This window comes from Scylla paramamosain, chromosome 16 (assembly GCF_035594125.1).
Source record: "Scylla paramamosain isolate STU-SP2022 chromosome 16, ASM3559412v1, whole genome shotgun sequence".
NCBI classification, from domain to species: Eukaryota; Metazoa; Arthropoda; class Malacostraca; order Decapoda; family Portunidae; genus Scylla; species Scylla paramamosain.
In genome coordinates this window covers 1,293,109-1,313,121 of record NC_087166.1, presented here as the reverse complement: position 1 = coordinate 1,313,121, position 20,013 = coordinate 1,293,109, and the positions used below count along the sequence as shown (strand labels likewise).

The 20,013-nt window shown below is 44.0% G+C and overlaps 1 long non-coding RNA gene across 2 annotated transcripts in view; it reads left to right on the top strand.

The window, feature by feature from the left end:
- Window positions 1–12,414: 12,414 nt before the first annotated feature.
- LOC135107879 (uncharacterized) overlaps window positions 12,415–20,013 on the top strand; it is a 108,697-nt gene continuing 101,098 nt past the window's right edge. For both annotated transcript variants that reach the window (XR_010272028.1, XR_010272027.1), the window contains exon 1: window positions 12,415–12,545. This is a non-coding gene — a long non-coding RNA (uncharacterized LOC135107879). The remainder of the gene's footprint in view (window positions 12,546–20,013) is intronic.

Below are 20,013 nucleotides of genomic sequence, written 5' to 3'. Positions count from 1 at the left end.
GGTGCTACTCCAAGGGAACACGTGCTGGAGAAGTCTGGGAAGCACTGATGTACAAATAACTGAGCTTATTTCAATTCACATAAGTCTTCCATAAAAATAAAAAACTGACCTCCGTTTTCTCTCACGAACGTAAACATTTAGGCTATTTTTTTTTTTCTCTCGTCGTTTCCCTCTCTCTCTCTCTCTCTCTCTCTCTCTCTCTCTCTCTCTCTCTCTCTCTCTCTCTCTCTCTCTCTCTCTCTCTCTCTCATTTTATTGTTGTTATCATCATTATTCTTGCTTTTTTTCTTTTATTTATTTTTCATTCTCTTCTTTGTTACCTCATCTCTCTCTCTCTCTCTCTCTCTCTCTCTCTCTCTCTCTCTCTCTCTCTCTCTCTCTCTCTCTCTCTCTCTCTCTCTCTCTCTCTCTCTCTCTCGCTCTCTCTTGAAAGATTCCGCCCTAGAGATATAGAACACACACACACACACACACACACACACACACGCGCGCGCGTACAGTGATGTAACGCCCTTAGGGAAACGTGTGTGTGTGTGTGTGTGTGTGTGTGTGTGTGTGTGGTTTTTGTGGTATGGAAAGATATAATTGCTTAAGTATAGCCTCTCTCTCTCTCTCTCTCTCTCTCTCTCTCTCTCTCTCTCTCTCTCTCTCTCTCTCTCTCTCTCTCTCTCTCTCTCTCTCTCTCTCTCTCTCTCTCTCCTTCCTTCCTCATTTTACGGAGAGAGAGAGAGAGAGAGAGAGAGAGAGAGAGAGAGAGAGAGAGAGAGAGAGAGAGAGAGAGAGAGACTAAAGCAGAAGAGGGGAAGAGAAACAGAGAAAGTGTGTAGTAGTCATCTCAATCATTCAACATAAATTCATAATATATGTATAGATTTGTGTATACTAGCCTTACCTAATATGTATATAGATTTTCTGAGCATATATCAGCATCTCTTATGGGTTTATGTGTGCATACCAGACTTAGCAAGTGTTTGTATGCGTTTCTAAGTGCTTTTGTATACAAGTTTATGTGTATAACAGCCTTAGCAAGCGTTTCTGTGCGTTTGTAAGTGAATAATAACTAGGAATGGCGTGAATACGAGAACATTGTATTCGAATATGAATACAAAAAACTTTATATTTATACAATACGAATACGAATACTTCACCCTGTGTGGCCCCTGCATCTTATTAAACTGTCCATGTTTGTCCCCCTTCACCTCAATAAACCCTGTCTACTCTCCCTGTCTGCCTGTGTGTCCCACCTTACTACACTCTGTTCCTACTCCTTAATACACCCTTCCTATCCCCTACACATCAACACACCCTTCCCTGCCTGTCTCATTTATTTATATTTATGTATAGCATTCTTATTGTGTTTTTGGATGTCTAAGATGTGTTTTGGGGTGTTTTGGTCAGTTCTGAATGAGTTAGGGTGTGTTTTGGGGAGTCATAAGTGTGTTTTTGGCTCCTTTGGATGAGTTTGGGTGTGGTTTGGGTGCGTGTGTGTGTGTTTGTGTGTGTTTAAGGTAGGTTTGGTGTTTTGAATGTATTTTGAGATGTTCCAGGTGAATATGTGACTATTCTGTGGTGTTTCGGTGTGATTAAGGGTGTTTTTGTTTGTTTGGTGGTATTTTTTTGCCTTCTTGATTTGTTTAGGATGTTATGAGGATGTTTTGGTGTGTTTTAAAGTGCTTGAAAGTATCTTGGTCTATATTGGGTGTGTTTAGGGGTGTTTTGTTGATGTTTGGGGTGTTTTAAGGTGTTTTAGTGTGAAAATTTTTCTCTAGTGTGTTTTGGTGATGATGTAGGCATGTTGGAGATGAGTACTGAGGTTGTGAGGGTAGTGATGGAGTTCTTGAGGTAAGATGTAAGATTTTTGGGAGTTGTGGGGAGGGTCTGTGATAGTAGAAGCGTGTTAGGAGTGTTATAATGTGTGTTGTGATACAATTATTTTCTTTTCAGGCATAAATAGAGAAAGACAAGATAGAAAAAACAGAAAACATCATCAAAACACCCATAAACACACCCAATACAGACCAAGATACTTTTAAGCACTTTAAAACACACCAAAATATCCTCATAACATCCTGAACACATGAAAAATGCAATTATTATAAATAAATAAATAAATAAATAAATAAATAAATAAATAAATATATATATATATATATATATATATATATATATATATATATATATATATATATATATATATATATATATATATATATATATATATATATATATATATATATATATATATATATATATATATATATATATATATATATATATATATATATGGAGAGCGACTGCTTGCCTGGGAGATTGGAGGGAAGAAGAGCGAGAGGTCGGCTAAGGTTAAATTTACGGACAGCCGTAAATTTAATTTACGTAATTTAAAACCTACGGATAGCTGGAGGACACGGGAGGAAGAATTAACATGGCGGGAGTTGTGAGGATGGCCAGTGATGGAGAGGCGGAGGTCCATGATCGCTGACGCTACAAAACTGGCGCCTCGGTAAAGTAAGGTAAGGATTTGCTTCTGAGGAAAATTTCTCGGGCGACTCTGGCCTGGGTGACCTCCTGTAGCCGTCCTGACCCTGCGACGCTGTATCTAGGCGGGTGGTTGGCTTAGCGAGCGTGTGATCCCCACTCACATTTCAGACTGAGATGGTGAGGAAGCAAGAAAAATAGAGAAACTTTTCTAAGGATTATGATTCAGGAACGCTCAGCACTATATAAAAAAAATTACGAATGAATAATTTTGTGGCTAACTTTTCGTGACCAAATGCCAGACCTAAAGCCTAATTCACTGCAGTTTTCTTCGTCTTTCTTTTCTCCTCTTTCTCTGCTCTGATCTTCATCTCTCCCTTGCTTGATCCTCCACGACTAGACAGCGCGGGGAATGCATACCCTTAATTAACAGCTTCACCCCGTAGAACCAGACTGACATAAAAGACGATAACCCAAAATTATATCGTCAATAATCTTGTACCTTATGAACTCTCTTATGCTTGGATGTCAACCTTGAGAGAGAGAGAGAGAGAGAGAGAGAGAGAGAGAGAGAGAGAGAGAGAGAGAGAGAGAGAGAGAGAGAGAGAGAGAGAGAGAGAGAGAGAGAGAGTTGCATAACATAAGGATTTGAGTTTCATACCTTTGGTTTAGTGTAAGGTGCTGAGTGTGTGTGTGTGTGTGTGTGTGCCCGCACGAGCGTGCAAGTGTGCTTTTTGCCTCCGTATCCATGCAGTTTTTAGTGTGGGTATGTTTTTATATTTTCCATATATCTCAAACGTGTGACTGAGGAGCTTAGTGGGCACCGTGACCAATAAAAGACGCGAGGAAAAGCTATCCCTGGGAAAGAGTATCACGGCCGCCTGTCTGCCCGCGTCGCCAGTCGCAGCGGATGCGTGACGAAGCTGATGAAGCTGCGTCCATCCAAACACATTCACTATTTAAAATCGACTTACAAAATCAACTCTGAATATCCGCCGACATTTAATGATACGGATAACCAAACTCTAAAACAAAAGTACGTATTTAATCTTTTCTTTTTTTTTTTTCTTCTTTTCTTTTTCTTTTTATTTATTTATTTATTTTTATTTATTTTTTGGCATGGTCCTCGGCAGGCACAAAGAACTCGCCAGTAACCCTTTTCCGACATTTCATATTTTTGCTGCAGCGAAGTGTAATGCAGTGGTGGTAATCCTGAGTTGATATTTCGTATTACCGGCTACATTTTTATTTATGGGCAGTGTAGCTTGGAAGTGGTGGGACTGGCACGATCTGGTGAGGGGCGATGATGAGCTACCCTTGGTGGCGTCTTGCTGGGGACGCGCCGCTCCCCGCACACCGCGAATCTGTGTTGGGATGATTTTTGCTCTTGTTTTCTATTTGATTAGCTTATAACTTTGGTGGCACCAGCTTAATGTTTACTTTATTGACTGCCATGGTTATTTTTTTTTCTTCTGTATAGTTAGGGTGTGTTTTATATTGTTTAAGCCAGTTACACTCCGCACTTTGCTACATCATGGTTTACAAATACGTACAAGGTGCTACAGTCGACTGCAGCAAAACCTAACAGTCCTGCTCCACATGTTCATTAGCGAAGTGTGTCACCTCCCACCTGATGCAGGCTGTTGTCTTCCTGTGATTGGTTGAACCCCTCAAAACCAAGCCTTGAGCCTCCACCCAATTACCCTGCCCCATTTAGTCCATTCCCCGTCCATTCTCATAATCAGTTTTTCCCTACCCATCCCCCTCACCACAACATATAAGAACGAGAGAAGTAGGAAGAGTGGAGGAGTGGGAAGAGAGGAGTGCTGAAGGAAGGATACGTGGGATCGAAGGAGATAATAGCAAAAATAATGGTTAAAAAGTAATTGAGGGTGGAGGAGGTGAAGGAGGAGGTAGTTGTAATGGTGGGAGTAGGGGAAGGGAGAGGGGAGGTAGAGGAAGAGATGATGGTGGTGGTGGTGGTGGTGGTGGTGGGTGTGGTGGAAGGGAGAGGTGAGGTGGAGGAGGAGGAGGAGGAGGAGGATGTGGCTGAAGAAAGAGAGGAGGAAGAGAGTAGAGTGCTGGAAGGAGGAGGGGACTGAGATCGGAGGAGATAAAAGCAGAACTAACTAGTTAAAAGTAATAGGAGGAGGAGGAGGAGGAGGAGGAAGTGATAGTGGTGGTGTTGGAGAAGGTGGAAGGGATTGGGGAGGTGGGGGAGCAGGAGGAACTGGAAGAGAGGAACGCACTGATCGTGGGAATGGACGGGGCATGGACAAGGTGGGGCAGGTCAAGTGGGTGAAGGCTCAAGGCTTGGTATTGAGGGGGTTCAGCTAATCACAGGTATACAACAGCTTTAGTATTGAGGGGGTTCAGCTAATCACAGGTAGACAGCAGCTTTAGTATTGAGGGGGTTCAGCTAATCACAGGTATACAACAGCTTTCATCAGGTAGGTGACACGTAGCTACTGAATATGTCAAGTAGGAGTGATAGGTTTTACTGCAGTCGACTGTACACACATTGAGCTGAAGAGTAACAGTCACCGTCCAATATTTTATGTTTACAGATGGACTTAATACAATGAATTTATGGGTATACATGTAATACAAACCCTACCGTGTAAACTTCACCATAATATTTTGTTCATTTTAATTAAAATTTAAATTGAGAAGGTAGTACCTGCTAAATTGTATTGATAAGTATAGTGCTTCTATCCACCGTCCTCTCACACATGACTCGTCCCATACGCATTTCTGTAATAGTTCGCGAAGGTGTTCACAATTCACCGTCTTCTTCTACACGTCCATTTATTCCCATTCATTCACTGGTCTATTGTTGGTAATTAACGTGGAAGTAAAATTCATGAATAAAGCAAGGGCAGAAGTAATGTCCTGCAGCGAGTTTCCAGAATTCCGCCGGGACTGCCATGCCGCCAATAAAAACCGTAACACAGCGCGGCGACAAAAGTGATGTACCGCAGCCACAGTTTCCAGGCTGAATTTCGCTGGTACGAGTAATATTAACCAAGGTAAAAAAAAATAAAAAAAATAGGTGATACGGCGCGATGACAAAATACCGCGGACGCACGCACACACACACACACACACACACACACACACACACACACACACACACACACACACACACACACACACACACACACACACACACACACACACACACACACACACGTATAGCTACATAAATATTGATTACGAGGTTCACATCCCCACGTTCTTGAGTCTAGAATTTTTCATCATCACTGTCACTCTCACTAAATTCTTAGACTATTTGACTTCCAAAGTGGAGCACATTCTCGTACATTTCCCCCTCACTGAAATCTCCATATTTGGATTTTTCACACTTATCACTAGCCACAGAACGCCTAACTTCTGATCCTCATCTATTCACTTTACATCTTTCCCCAGTATCAGGTACACGTGCAGAGAAGTTCAATTCATACAGCCCTCCATAACAGGATAGAGCCAAAATCTTTACAACTCATTCATTCCTCTTCTTAGATTACTTTTTTACTCATCGCCATAATGTTGCACCTCTTACTATTTTTTATCGTTATTTCCACGGTTATTCTTTTTCTGAGTTTGCTAACTGCATGTCTTCCCAGCATCCCGCGGCCTCCAGACTTCTTTTTTACTTATTCTCATCCGTATTCCGTCCACCTTACTAAAGCAAGGGTTAACTAGTATCTCCAGTCTTTCATCTCTTTCACTGGTAAACTCTGGACCTCTCTTCTTGTCTCCATATTTTCTCTTGTCTAAGTATGACCTGAATTGTTCCAAAATAGAAGAATCAAGACACATCAAAACTAAATTGGCTGACACTTTTGGTTCGCTTTTTTTTTTTTTAGGGAGCAGCATTATAAGCGGGTTTTTTTCTTTCCTTTTTAATAATTCTATTGCCCTTAGGCTTCTCTTTAACGTGTAAAAAAAAAAAAAAAAAACACACGATTGTACCTCAGGCACTTTACAGCTACGTTAAACACACACACACACACACACACACACACACACACACACACACACACAGCAACAAGTGGGGCTTCTCTGCATCCAGGCGGCGTGTACCCGTGGGAAAGAAGCACTAGTAAATATCTCTCACTCATCAAGGAGTAATTGAGGGGAGACACTCGCTAGAAATTTTAAGGTCCAATCAGCAATGTTAATGAGATGAAGGAGGCAAGAGAAGGCAGGAGGGACGCTGATGAGCGAGGCCTCGAAAAATCCTATTTGTGCGTAAAACTGGGGCGTCCGACCGAAAGGAGGTGACGTGGGCGTGCCTGAGGCGGGGCGGCGGGGATCAGCAGCAGGGGTCGTATTCTTCATAAAGCTATGACATGTCATAGCTATGGCAGATGCGCATCATAACCTAGAACATCTATCATAAGTCGTATATTTTATATTACAAGTTGACATGAGCGAAACCGTCTATCATATTTACCTTTGCATATGGCTGATAATAAAATAATGTGTCATCTTCATTGATGAACCCTCTTCTTGCACTGCTCTCTTTATGTTTCTCAGAGCTCACATGTGACTAAGTCATTAATGCCTTTATGTGCCAGTGAGACAAATGTTCCTGGTTTACACACCAAACACTCGGCTTCCCACTCATCCCTGCCTTTTTTGAAGCACGGGAGTTTGTTCTGCATCTCTGCAGTGAATTTACACTTTCGTTTGGGCATCTTGACAAGAACAAGTAATAGTTGTAATGACGAGGTCATAAGGCCGCAAACAGTAATCCAAACTGACCCCTATCAGAGCTGGTGAAAGACTGGGGCGCGAGCGCGACGTCAAGTGAGGCGGCTTTGGGAAGGCTGCGAGCACCGACTTCCTACAGGACCCATACACGTCAGTCTTGACCGAAACCAACCCAAAGCAGCTGCCACTCGGTGAACCCCCCCCTTCTCTCTCTCTCTCTCTCTCTCTCTCTCTCTCTCTCTCTCTCTCTCTCTCTCTCTCTCTCTCTCTCTCTCATTATTTCAACCCAAGAAAATTTAATAAATGTGATTTTTTAACAGTTAGTAATGATGGAAGGTGAAATTCCGGACATTTTAGGGATTTTCAAAAATCCCCCCGGACGCAGATTTCGTTATCTGATTTCCGGATGTCCGGGAAAATCTGGACGTATGGCAACCCTACCCTTACTAGATTGGTTAGGCTTCCCTTACTAGATCGATAACAAAGAGAATACCTGCGCGGTCTAAACACTATCTTTTGATGAGTTTCACGTCACTAAGTTCCTACAATAGTCCTGAGTAAATAATTGCTGAGCTGGAGATGTGGGGAACGTCTGTCATAAGCCGGTAGGACTGGGTGGACTCAGTCTTGGCATCCGGCGACGATTTATGACAGACGCGCGCAGTTTATGACAAGAATGTGCCATTTTGTCTAGTTATGATCCGTTTCATAGCTAAGACTCGCTAGGAACGCTCCATGAATACGGCCCCAGGAGTGCTGGAGGCCTGGTCTGTCTGAGAGAGAAAGGACCCGCGGAGGAGGCGACCGCATGATGACCACAGGAGGATTTTGAGGACCGCGAGCATGAACAGTCGTAAGTGCGGGGGATTTGAGACACCGCATAATTGTGCTGTGTTTTAGTATTACAGACAAAGTCGTGTAAAGTAATATGTACCTAATGTTAATAAATTTGAAATAATCAGCAATATTCAGTAATTTCTCAAATCAACACTAAGACGAGATATGCTAGCAAGACTTATAGAAACAGAATAAGCATAAACATTTGTCAACTTACAGAATTCTTCACTGACTTATGCCAGTATAATTCTAGGAATAAATCCTTTGACTGATCTTAGCAAAAAGTAATTCAATCCTATCTTATCAGTTTTGTCATGCAGTGAGGTCGCGGAGGCTAATGATGAAGATGGTGGTGGTGGGGGTGGCGATCTGAAGGCGGCTTCTTGCTTGATCACTGAACCACACTGGCCATTTTCAAAATCCCTCCTCGCTGGGCACAAGAGAAAACGTGATAGTTAACACTCACACCAACTTACCATAACGCTTCCAATGGCTTTAAGAGATCTATTTTTCATGTTTATTCGTACTTTTTTTTTTGTACCTTTGTTCGGTACGAATTTAAAAGCTCTTTGCTGCCCCCTTCGACTCCCTGTAATCCTCGACGCCCCAGGAACACGCATGAGAGTCCTGCCTGAGTGTTCCATTACTAGCCTGCTTCCCTCGGTCACCAGTGGCCGGACAAGGGAAGACGAAAGACTTGAACCATATTCCTTGATATTTCATTAAAAACCTTACTGCGAAGAATACTCTGTCACTGATCTGTATTTTCACTGCAGTAAAAGTTATTAGAGTTTTCAAGGGCGTTATCGCGTTTCTTTTAATAGTTTATAAAGGATTCTGCATCATAGTGAGAGACTAATGGGTACCCGACTATAATATGTGTGGTATTTGAAAATGGTCCTAGTTAGGGTTAAAAGCATTTAAGAATATGAATCTTATTCAAAAGCTCGTAGAAGTGAATGTTCCTCGTAGATTGTGAACAGAGAAGACCTTACTTTTATATTCTGGCCCATAGCGTCTTGAATATGTCCTGCTAATATGCTGACTTAGATTGTCGATCTACACCTATCAAGTATAAACATTGGCTGTGGACATATTACTGCATTGCATTATTATTGTAAAGAGGTAAATATTCATCGCTACTAAATTTATCATTTCATATATTTCAAGCTCTTGAATACAAATAACAGTTTCCTTACATTTCACAGTACGCACAAAATTTAAACATAACTAGATTTATATAGTATTACTACCTCACGTTTGCTCTGCATTACATAGTATATATTATCATGCATCATGTTTCCATGAATCCTTGATATCCACATGATGTTAAAGGCGAAGACATCAAACGTACACTTGAACTATATTATTTGTACACACACACACACACACACACACGGGGCAAGATGAGCAGTGCAGTCAGAGTCAAGAAGGTGGAGCGTCGGGGTCACGTGGCGGGGCAACACGTAGCTACCTACCATGCACTCCGGGCTGAGGCTCATGACTAAACATGATTTATTTCCATTCGTTTATCTTGCAAACCCAAGTCTTGCAAGTCTTGGTGTCAGTGAACTGGCTCGTTGCATCAAACAAAATCTGATTTTAAATGATAGACTAGTGTGCACCAATCTGAGAAGAATAACATTTCTAGCTTAAATAACAAAATGCTTTAGTCGCCTACTGCGAGTATTACGAGCTCAGAGAAGGATGCCCATCACCTCTGTACATCTGCCTATAGGGAAACATATATGAATGTAGCGCTATACATATACAATATACTTTTCCTGTCAACATGAGTAGGAAGAAGCGTCGTGGCACTCAGCTGTATATTGGTTATCGAGTACACAGCAAGGCGGGATGAGAAGGGGAGTGCAACACGAGCGAGGAGTACAGCAGGGGCGAGAAACAGGGGAGAGATGAGCAGCAGTCACGTTCCCATTCCCTGAGGTGGCAGGAGCGACCTGGAAGCTTCATATTGCAGTGTTCTGAGTGTTAATGATGATGACGTAGCGTGAAGAGCACCTGAGGGGTTCACGGAGACTGGCGGGGCGTGGTGCGTGCAGCGTGACGGAGGGGGATGTGGCGGCAATGGTGGTGGTGACGGTGCTTGGCCGAGGCTACTACCTCGCCACATATTAGGCATTAAGTGCATCACGGCAGTCGCTGATGGCGCCGTTGACTGTTATTGCATTGGAAAAGTGTTATTACGGCGATTTCGTGCCGGGTGTGTGTGGAAGGCGTATTCATTTATGTTAATGTGCATCATTGGGAAGTTTCTGATCCACTTAGGATGAGGTAGTTTGTGGCGGCGAGGCTGAGGCTGCAGGCAATAGTGAGGTGGAAATTGCCTGGCTGGCTGGCTGGCTGGTGGATGAGGAGGCAGTGGGAAGGGAGAGAGGTGGTGCATGGTGATGGAGACGGTGGTGAGAGTGATGGAGAATGGCTAATGAGAAGGTCTGGCGGTGAGATGACTAAACTGTGCAAGGGATGAGTGGCACCGCGGATGAGCGACTGTGAGGTGAGATGGTGAGCGTGTTGAGTGGTGGGAATGAGTACTTAGCAGAGACTGGAGGCATTAGGGACGATGAGGCAAGATTATGTGTGTCGGAAATACATAAAGGATGGTGTAATAAATGAGTGGCTGATAGGAAATGATAGGAGTGAGTTATGGGAGGCTCGCTAAGCAGTGATAGGCGGCCGCTGCTTTGGCTAGTCCCTGGGAGCAGCGTTCAGGAGCCGCGTGTGGGACGTGGGAATCTATTCTGAAATCCACCGTCCCGCGAGTAGCAAGTCCAGTTTTTGTCTCCCAGCCCCCATTAACTATGTATATAGCCCGGCCCGGTTCTGCGTGTGAGATAGAGGCGATTAAAGATTTAAGGGAGAGTTCGATTGGTACGTTTATAAGTAACAATTTAGTGACTAATCAGCCAAAACTGTTTTCAAAATATTATTCTACTCATGGTTACGTAGATATTTTTGGTTGAGATCGTTAATTGGCACTTACAAACAACATTGGTATACTCTTCGGCCAATACAAACACAAACTAATATTGTGATATCAGAAAGCTAATGAAAGAGGACGGCGAACAATGATTAACAAGTATATTTATTTAATGAACGTGACACATAAGGAGAGACACGCTAACTACATTTGCGAGCATATAATGAACGTTCATTATCTTTATCATTACTGTTGTTGCCCGGCAGTTGCATGTTACGTATTTTTCTCACTAATTTCTGAACAACGCGCTCTTGATGCTTTATAAAAAAAAAAAAAGAAGGAAAAGATAGTAAAAGAGAGATGCGTACCTGTGTGGAGGGCGAGGAAAGAGAAGAAGGGAGACGAAGCGAGGCCAAATGAGTGGCGGGGCGGAGGACAAGGAGAAAACGAGAAATGTTTAAGTCTTCCCTAAAGGCTGTGTCTCTTCCTTACCGCCTTGAGCAAGACGTAGTATTTTCAACAGTGAGCCATAAAGGGGAAGGATGCTGAGTGGTGCGGCGGGCGGCGGCGGCGGCGGCTGGAGGGTGGAGGGTGGCGGCAGCGTGTGTATGTGCGTGTTTGTGTATGGTGAGAGCAGTTGCGAAGATGCTGATGGGAGAGTAAGATAACTGGCGCTACGACGGGTGTGTGTGTGTGTGTGTGTGTGTGTGTGTGTGTGTGTGTGTGTGTGTTGTTTAGTGCGGGGAGCATAACAATTTTGTAAGGGATTTAAGTGGTGGTTGTGTGAGGCAGATGATGAGTTAGAAAGCTGTAGTAGTAGTAGTAGTAGTAGTAGTAGTAGTGACAGTAGTAGTAATAGTAAAAAGTGTTAGTGTAATGTTACATGAGTTTGTAGTGGGAGGAAGTGTGTCAGGAGTGGTTAAGTGGAGTAGTGGTGGTAATCGTTCCTGCAGTGGTGTAGCGCAGTGACGGTGTATGGCAGGCAGCATGGCAGTGGTGGTGGTGGTGGTAGTGGTGTTGGTGGTGAAGGGGAAAGAGAGACAGACGAATTGCACAGGGGAGGGACGGTGATTGATGCCTTCAACACTAACTCAGTAAACCATTCATTGCCTCCACTCTCATTGCCCGCACCATACACCACCCACACCACACCACGCCTCACCACACCTCGCCTCACCACACCACCCTCGCCCTCCCTTCACTACCTTCACCTATAACACGCACCTATTCGATATTGGGGGTTTACAGTCCAAAGATTTTCTCAATACTGGTGAATATTGATTAGCTGGCCACACTAGCACGCTGGAATCAGAAAAGAGAAGTTAAATGTGCTAGAGGTGGGCGTGGGTGACTATGTGGGCGTGCAGGTGGCTGTCTGTGGGCGTGAGCGAGGGTGGGCGGGGCCAGCGACGAGGGGTAATGCCGGGCCCCGACCTACCCTGGCCCGCCTCAGTGTGACTCAGGCCGGGGGAGGTGATAGTCTGCCTCTCTGGTGCTCCCTCCGTTACTCGGGAGGCGCGACGCTGCCCGTGGGGGTTTATTTCCCATAGCGTTGCTGATGAAGGAAAACGTACGTAGCTGACGTCTCCGTGCTGGGCGGGAGGCTGAGGTGGGAAGGCGTCTTGCTGCAGCCAATTAAAAGCGATTTGCTGCCCCGTGAACTGTGTGGTTTTTTGAGGTGAACAATACGGAGGACTTGAACTGACACCAGGACACACGTGACTCTTCCTATGTGTAGGTGTGTGTGTCAACTGCTGAACAGACACGTTACTGCTTGGTGTTGATGTGACTGTAGAACTTCCTCCTTTCCTCCATGCAGGACAATTATGAATTTTTATGATTTTATTTTTAGTGTGAATACTTATTTTTTTATTCATTTTTCCCCATTATGGACCGTTTCCCAGGAGCATAAATCAAGATGGCTGCGATAAAGGTAATCAAATATAGGTTAGGTGAGTGCAGAGTGCGGAGTCAGAGGTCCTGGTGTGCACGGAGGCGTGGTTCATTGGCTCTCTGGCTCATGGGTGGCGAGAACTCCCCTGCTATGGTGCCAGGAAGTCACTGCACACCCTGCCTCGCGTGTCTGTCAGGGTAGTATTCATGAGGCTTATTATGTTTTCATCAAGTTTGCTATTCAGTGCTCGGAGCGTAAAAAAAAAAATGTACGTCAGCTTGTTATTTGGTTCAATGCATGTGCCGCGGACTGTGACTGATTACACCTTATTTCCCCGCGATATGAGTATGCTGGAGCAGGAGAGTGTGCTACATGATGCTCGCCGGGGCGTAATAAGGTCCATCCTGCTGCTGCGATAAAAGATGGAGTGCTGTCAGCATTATCTCCGTCCTAGTTTCACGGATAATTTAGCGCCCCGATATTTTTAGGTGCGTGAGTAATCTACTTATCGTCCTCTCTCTGCACGGCGGCTGTTTTGCATATAACGTGGGTCGCGGGGGAAGAGTGCTCCTGAGCCGCCGTGTGCAGGCCACAGCTCATTGCAGGTTGGGATGCAACTTGTATTTTGTCCACGAAAAGATTTCGAAATTTGATCACGTATGGAAACAATACTTTTATTCGCTACATTCACATTTTATATCAGCAATAACTGGACGTTCCGTTGTCATTATTTTATCTTTATGTTTCGGTCACGACGACCAATATTGTATTTTTTTTCTTTTTTTTTTGTTGAATGGAAGAATTTTTTGATGGATAACACGTCGCACTGGACACCCGCGTATTGCTTCGACCGGGACACGGAGCAGAACAAACATAAACTCCGGTGACTAAAAGCACACCACACACGCGATGCACTTCATCACCGCACCGTCATGTGTGGCGCTAATTACATTTCCGTACGTGTAACCCCGACCACACACACACACACACACACACACACATACACAGGGAGACGGGTCACACTTCAGCGAACATGTACCAAAGGCTAGGATAATCCCCACCTAAGTGATTATGCCCTTTAACCTTGACTCTCGGATCTTGGCAGTAGAGTAGCGAGGGTCCAGGCCGCACCCGGGGAACCTATATGGTAAAAATAGCCTCTGTGCCACCTTTAATTTACACCAGTGGTATGAGGCGCTGATACGATCGTGGCTCCGAGGTGGACAAGTACAGCAGATAACCCTTCCTTAGATCTGCCAGTCCCAGTACCTGAAGGGTCCAGCGCAGGTGATTATCTTTTTGTAAGGGACAGTATCAGGAAAGATAGACTGAAATTGCGGAGAATGGATCGCTGAAACATGTAGCTAAGTTACTATAAAGCTGTTGTTATCATCTTTAGAATCTGCTGCCATATAAAGAGAGGATGAAGTTGCCGGGCATATGGAAAGGGAGATGCATAAGATGAAGGAGGAGGACGAGTAGTTGAAAAAGTGCAAGAGGCAAATATGTAAATACTAGTGAGTGATTCAGCAATTAAAGAGGAAATAAAATCAGTAAATCTCGTGGAAAGAGAGATGAGTAATGAGACGTGTGAGGGTGTGAGGTGAGTGTAGGGGAGTCAGTGCAGGAGGCAGGCAGGTGTCAGAGTGATTCAGTAATTAACGAGGGAGAGCAATCACAGACTCATTAAGTGATTAGGTAGGTATCGGTGCATGAGAGGAAGTGACTGAATGATTGAGGGTGAATGAACAAGTAGTAGTGTCAGTAAATAAGGGACGGGGCAAGGAGACTAATTGGATATCAAGCTGGGGAAGTAGTTAGTGATTGTGATTTGAATAGAAACAGTCAGATGGAGCAGTAAGAGGGAGCCGCTGAATCAGTGGAGGTATCTCAGTAAGCAAGCAGCGAAGGAAAGTAACTGGATGACTAAATGAAGGAAACAGTTAATGAGTGTGTAGCAAAGTACAGAACAGTCACTCAGCTGGGTCAGTGACAGGAGACTAACGAATCAGTGAAAGCATCTGTATCAGTGAACAGGGAACTGAGGAAGGTAACTGGATGACTAAATGGAGGAAGCAGTCAGTGAGCGTGGGGGAAAGTGGAAAGGAATCAGTTGGGTCAGTGAGGGAAAAACGTCGAATGAGTGAAATCTGTTAAGCTGTCAAGGAGTGAAGAGAATTGATTGATTGACTGAATAGCACCGCACCAACAGCATGCAGCGCCGCACGTCAGAATCCACCAACAGGATACAGCGTCAAAATACAAACATCGCTAAAAGATAAAACAAAATGAAAGCAACTTGATGGTAAAGACAAAATCACTCAAATTAGGCAACTCAAGGTAGTTCCTGTATTGCCTCATTTGAATGCAAGGAGGAAGTTCCCAGGTAGAGGGGAAGTAAGTTAATAAGGAGAATGAAGAAGGAAGTAGTTATCAGTGGTCGGGGAAGTTATTGTCCGTAAGTGAAAGTTAGTGAAGTCACTCTGTGAAGGGAGAAGATGGAGTCTGTCTACAGGCAGGTATTGAAGGGAAGAGAAACAGTGACTGATTGATTGACTGACTGGCTGATTGACTGTGACTCAGTCACTGACTGACTGGCTGATTGACTGACTGACTGACTGACTGACTGACTGACTGACTGACTGACTGACTCGCTGACTGGCTGACTGATTGACTCGCTGATTGACTGACTGACTCAATGACTGACTCAATGACTGACTGACTGACTGACTCAATGACTGACTGACTGACTGACTCAATGACTGACTGAGTGACTCAATGACTGACTGACTCAGTGACTGATTGACTCAATGACTGACTGACTCAATGACTGACTGACTCACTGACTGACTGACTCAATGACTGATTGACTGACTCACTGATTAACTGACTCACTGATTAACTGACTCACTGATTAACTGACTCACTGATTAACTGACTGGCTGACTCACTGATTAACTGACTCACTGATTAACTGACTCACTGATTAACTGACTCACTGATTAACTGACTGGCTGACTCACTGATTAACTGACTAGCTGACTCACTGATTGACTGATTGAATGCTTGATTGATTTAAGACTCGGCAACAAAAGGGCCATCCCATCTTTCGTCCGCATGAAAGAAAAAAAAAATTCACGTATATTTTTGCAGGTTACAGGTGAAAGAAAACGAACGAGTGAGTGAAGCAGCAGGTGTGCGATGGTTGAAGTCAGTATGTTGGAATAAAGGAACCATTAAGTCACTGAGGCTACTTAATGTGAAGTAAATGAACTGAATAAGACGCTGAGGCATTAATCAGCATATGGAAGGTCACTGAGTCACTCTACAGAAAGAACGTACTCAGTCTGTAAGAGAAATTTCGTAAGTCATTCTATGGAGAGTCCGTGCGTCACAGTGCAGGAGTCACAATTACTCTTTGTCCTCAGTCTTTACGTCAGGTTGTGGAAAGTCACGAGTTAACATACTGAAAGTCATTCTCAAGAAGTCACAAAGTCATTTTGACGTAGATCAGCGAGGCAGTCGGTTAATAAATCACTGCCAGGTTAAGCAGTAAGAAATTTTAACATGACATTCACTAAATAAATATCACGGTCACTCTAGCGTAAATCGGTCAGTCTCTTAATAAGTCAGTATGAGGAATAGCAACAAGAGATCACATTAATACGTAGGTCACGGCCGTAAGTCACACGGTGAGCCTAGCGGTAGATGTGCATAGCAACGGGAGAAGTGACTCGTGGTAGCGGGGACGGTGGTGGCGGTAGAGGTAGTGGTGGTGGTGGTGTTTATTGATCTCCAGTGATCTGTTCCTCCTCTCACCACACCTCCTTCGACCAGCCGTCCTTTCACTAGTTCATTACACTCTTTACTCACTCGCCAGCCTACCACTCTTCACCTCCAGTCACAACCCACGAGGCGGAATAACTATCTTGCACAAATAAACGCTGAGATAACTGGTATTTTTCAGTGACGCGCGCAGTACTTTCGGTGCAGCGGTGGGAGTAAGAGTCGCCTTTGTACAGTGGTGGGTTTCAGTGGGCAACAACTTGTCCTATAAAGGATTTTAGTGTTTATAATGTGTGTGACTTTTTTCAGTATGTTTTTTTATGGGAACCCCCTGCATTGAGAATTTCTTTATTTGCATCTCTCTCTCTCTCTCTCTCTCTCTCTCTCTCTCTCTCTCTCTCTCTCTCTCTGTCTCTCTCTCATAAAAAAAATACGAAGCAAGAAAGAGCAAAAAACGTGTTATATTTATTTTTTCCCATAGCAAATGGCCTGTAATTTATTTTGCTCGTTTTATTACAAAGATTTACGGGGTTTGCCTTAAAAAAAAAAAGAGAGAGGGAGACACGTTATTGTTCTTCTCTCTCTCTCTCTCTCTGAACATTCGGTTTTGGTGATGCAAGGGACCCTACTTTGTGTTCAGTGTCACGTTCGAGCTTATGAAAATGTGCTGTAATACGTCTGTCCTTCTGTGTGTGTGTGTGTGTGTGTGTGTGTGTGTGTGTGTGTGTGTGTGTGTGTTGACCTGTTTATTTGGCTCGCTGTTTGGCTGGTTTGACTCTCTCTCTCTCTCTCTCTCTCTCTCACACAACCACGAGAGAGAGAGAGAGAGAGAGAGAGAGAGAGAGAGAGAGAGAGAGAGAGAGAGAGAGAGAGAGAGAGAGAGAGAGAGAGAGATTAAATGAATGAATAAAAGACACCTCTTCTAAACTTTTCTAGACACATGCGTCTATAGTTACCGTTCCATTTCTCGCCTCAGTTTGCCACCACCTCCCCTCTCCCTCTCACTCTCCCTCTTCCTCTCCCTTTCTCTCTCCCTTTCTCTCACTCTCACCTTGACCCACACACTCCTTCACACTCCTTCACACTCCTTCCCTTCCTCATCTTTCGTCTCCAACCGCAAACACCATTTCTTGCCCTCCCCAGTACTTTATCATCACCCCTCCCTTGCCCCTTCGCACGTTCTCTCCCTCTCTCTCACCCTTTCCTTTCCTCTCAGATGTTGACAATGAGATTCAAAAAGGTGGGAGAGGCCGCAGCGTCTCTCACTACTCCCTAACATAGTGGAGATGAAAGGAAGAGTGGATTTGTATTTTGTACCCAAGTCGTGCTGTACAGACACTCTCATGATGCAACCACGAGGAGATTAAATTTATGGCTCACTCAACCCTTAAGATCCGAGTGGTGTCCAGAAGCTTAATATAGTCTATAGGAACTTAGACTCGTGTAAATGTTGAGTATTTTTAAACCCAGAATTTTATTAGTGGCAATACGTAACTCACTGAATTTAACAGTAGATATCAAACTCTAAAGTCTATAGTGGCTTAAAATTGCATGAAGGTTGAGCATTTTGATGGCAGAATTTTGCTCTTCGCAACAAAACACACGTACTTTAAGAGAGCAGACATAAAACTCCTTAAAATCACACAACCTGAGCATGAAAACTGAGTATTTTGAACGCATAATTTTACAAGACTCAATACATAACGTGTGTATTTAAGAAAGCAGACGTAAAACTCTGTAAAATCACATAATCTGAGCTGAAGTAAGAATATAAGAATGCTGCTGGATAAAATAGCAGAGTTCACCCATGAAAATTGAGTATTTTTAAACGCAGAATTTTATCAGACGCAACACACAACATACGCATTTAAAGAAAGCAGATACAGAACTCCATAAAATTATATAATCTTAGCTAAAACAAGACGGCTGCTGTGCTGGTAAGGTCCGCGCATGGAAGTGGGGTATTTTAGACGGAGAATTTAACTAGACAATACATAACTTACGTATTTTAAAAGAAAACAGACATAAAACCAAGTAGAATCATTCAATCTTACCTCAAACAAGCTTATAAAAATGCTGCCAGATTAATAAGGTTTACGTGGGATAATTGGCAGCCAGCATGTTTTCCTTATGTCCTCCTTACCCTCCCTTCCCTAACCAAACAGTAAGGGAGTTTGTTTGCTGTCCTTTGTCATCCTTTCAATCACGCTAAGAAGAAGTAAGGGTCTCTTGCTGTTTGCTATTCTATGTAAGTGAGAATATACCGTTGATAAAGGATAAAGGGAGTTGGTGAAGTGGGTGTAGATGGTTCTGGCGAAGTGGTATTGGCGTGGCGGGGCAGCGGGTGGTGGTGACGCCTAGTGGACTGGTGGTGGCAGTGGTGGTGGGGTGTTTACTGGTGAAAGGAGAGAATGGTGATTGTGTGGCAGATAGCAGTGATGGTGGGAGGCTGTAGTACCGTTTGAGAGAGAGAGAGAGAGAGAGAGAGAGAGAGAGAGAGAGAGAGAGAGAGAGAGAGAGAGAGAGAGAGAGAGAGAGAGAGAGAGAGAGAGAGAGAGAGAGAGAGAGATCCATACGCGACTAGAAGCAAAGTAATAAAATTCATTACATTAACACTTTAAACACACACACACACACACACACACACACACACACACACACACACACACACACACACACACACACACACGAACACGAACCGTCACCACGATACAGGAGAGAAAAAAAAAAGGAAAAAAAAACATATGAGAAATATTTCCATTAAATTTTCCTCTTCTGCTGGACCGTTTATACCCTCCGCCTGAGTCTCGTATCCCCTGCCCCCTTCCCCATCCTTCCCTACCTCTCTTTCCACCCCTCCCTTCCACTTTTGCGTGCCAGTGCTCTTAACGCAACAACACACTTCCACTCACTTAGCAACTGCACGCAACACACTCTATGACACACTTTTGACACACTTCACGAACGTATAGCATTCCACATCTTGCACGCGACACATATCTCTCCCTCTCCTTCCTTCTCCTTCCTCACAAGCACTCAAGCGCCACACTGAAGCACTCCATTCCTCCTTTTTCTCTTCTCCCTTCTCCTCCTCGTTCTCCTCCTCGTTCTCCTCCTTCTCCACGTAACATTCCAATCATCTCCGCTACCTACCCAAACTCACTCCCTGCATGCAACAGGATGGACACATTACTACGACTAGCAAGCACACAATTCCCTCCCATGCACGCAACACTTCACTCCACCACGCAACGCACGCAGGAGATACATACACTCGCCTCCACGCAGGATCTAAACACACACACACACACACACACACACACACACTTAGACTTTGCTGTACTAATAAACACGAGTC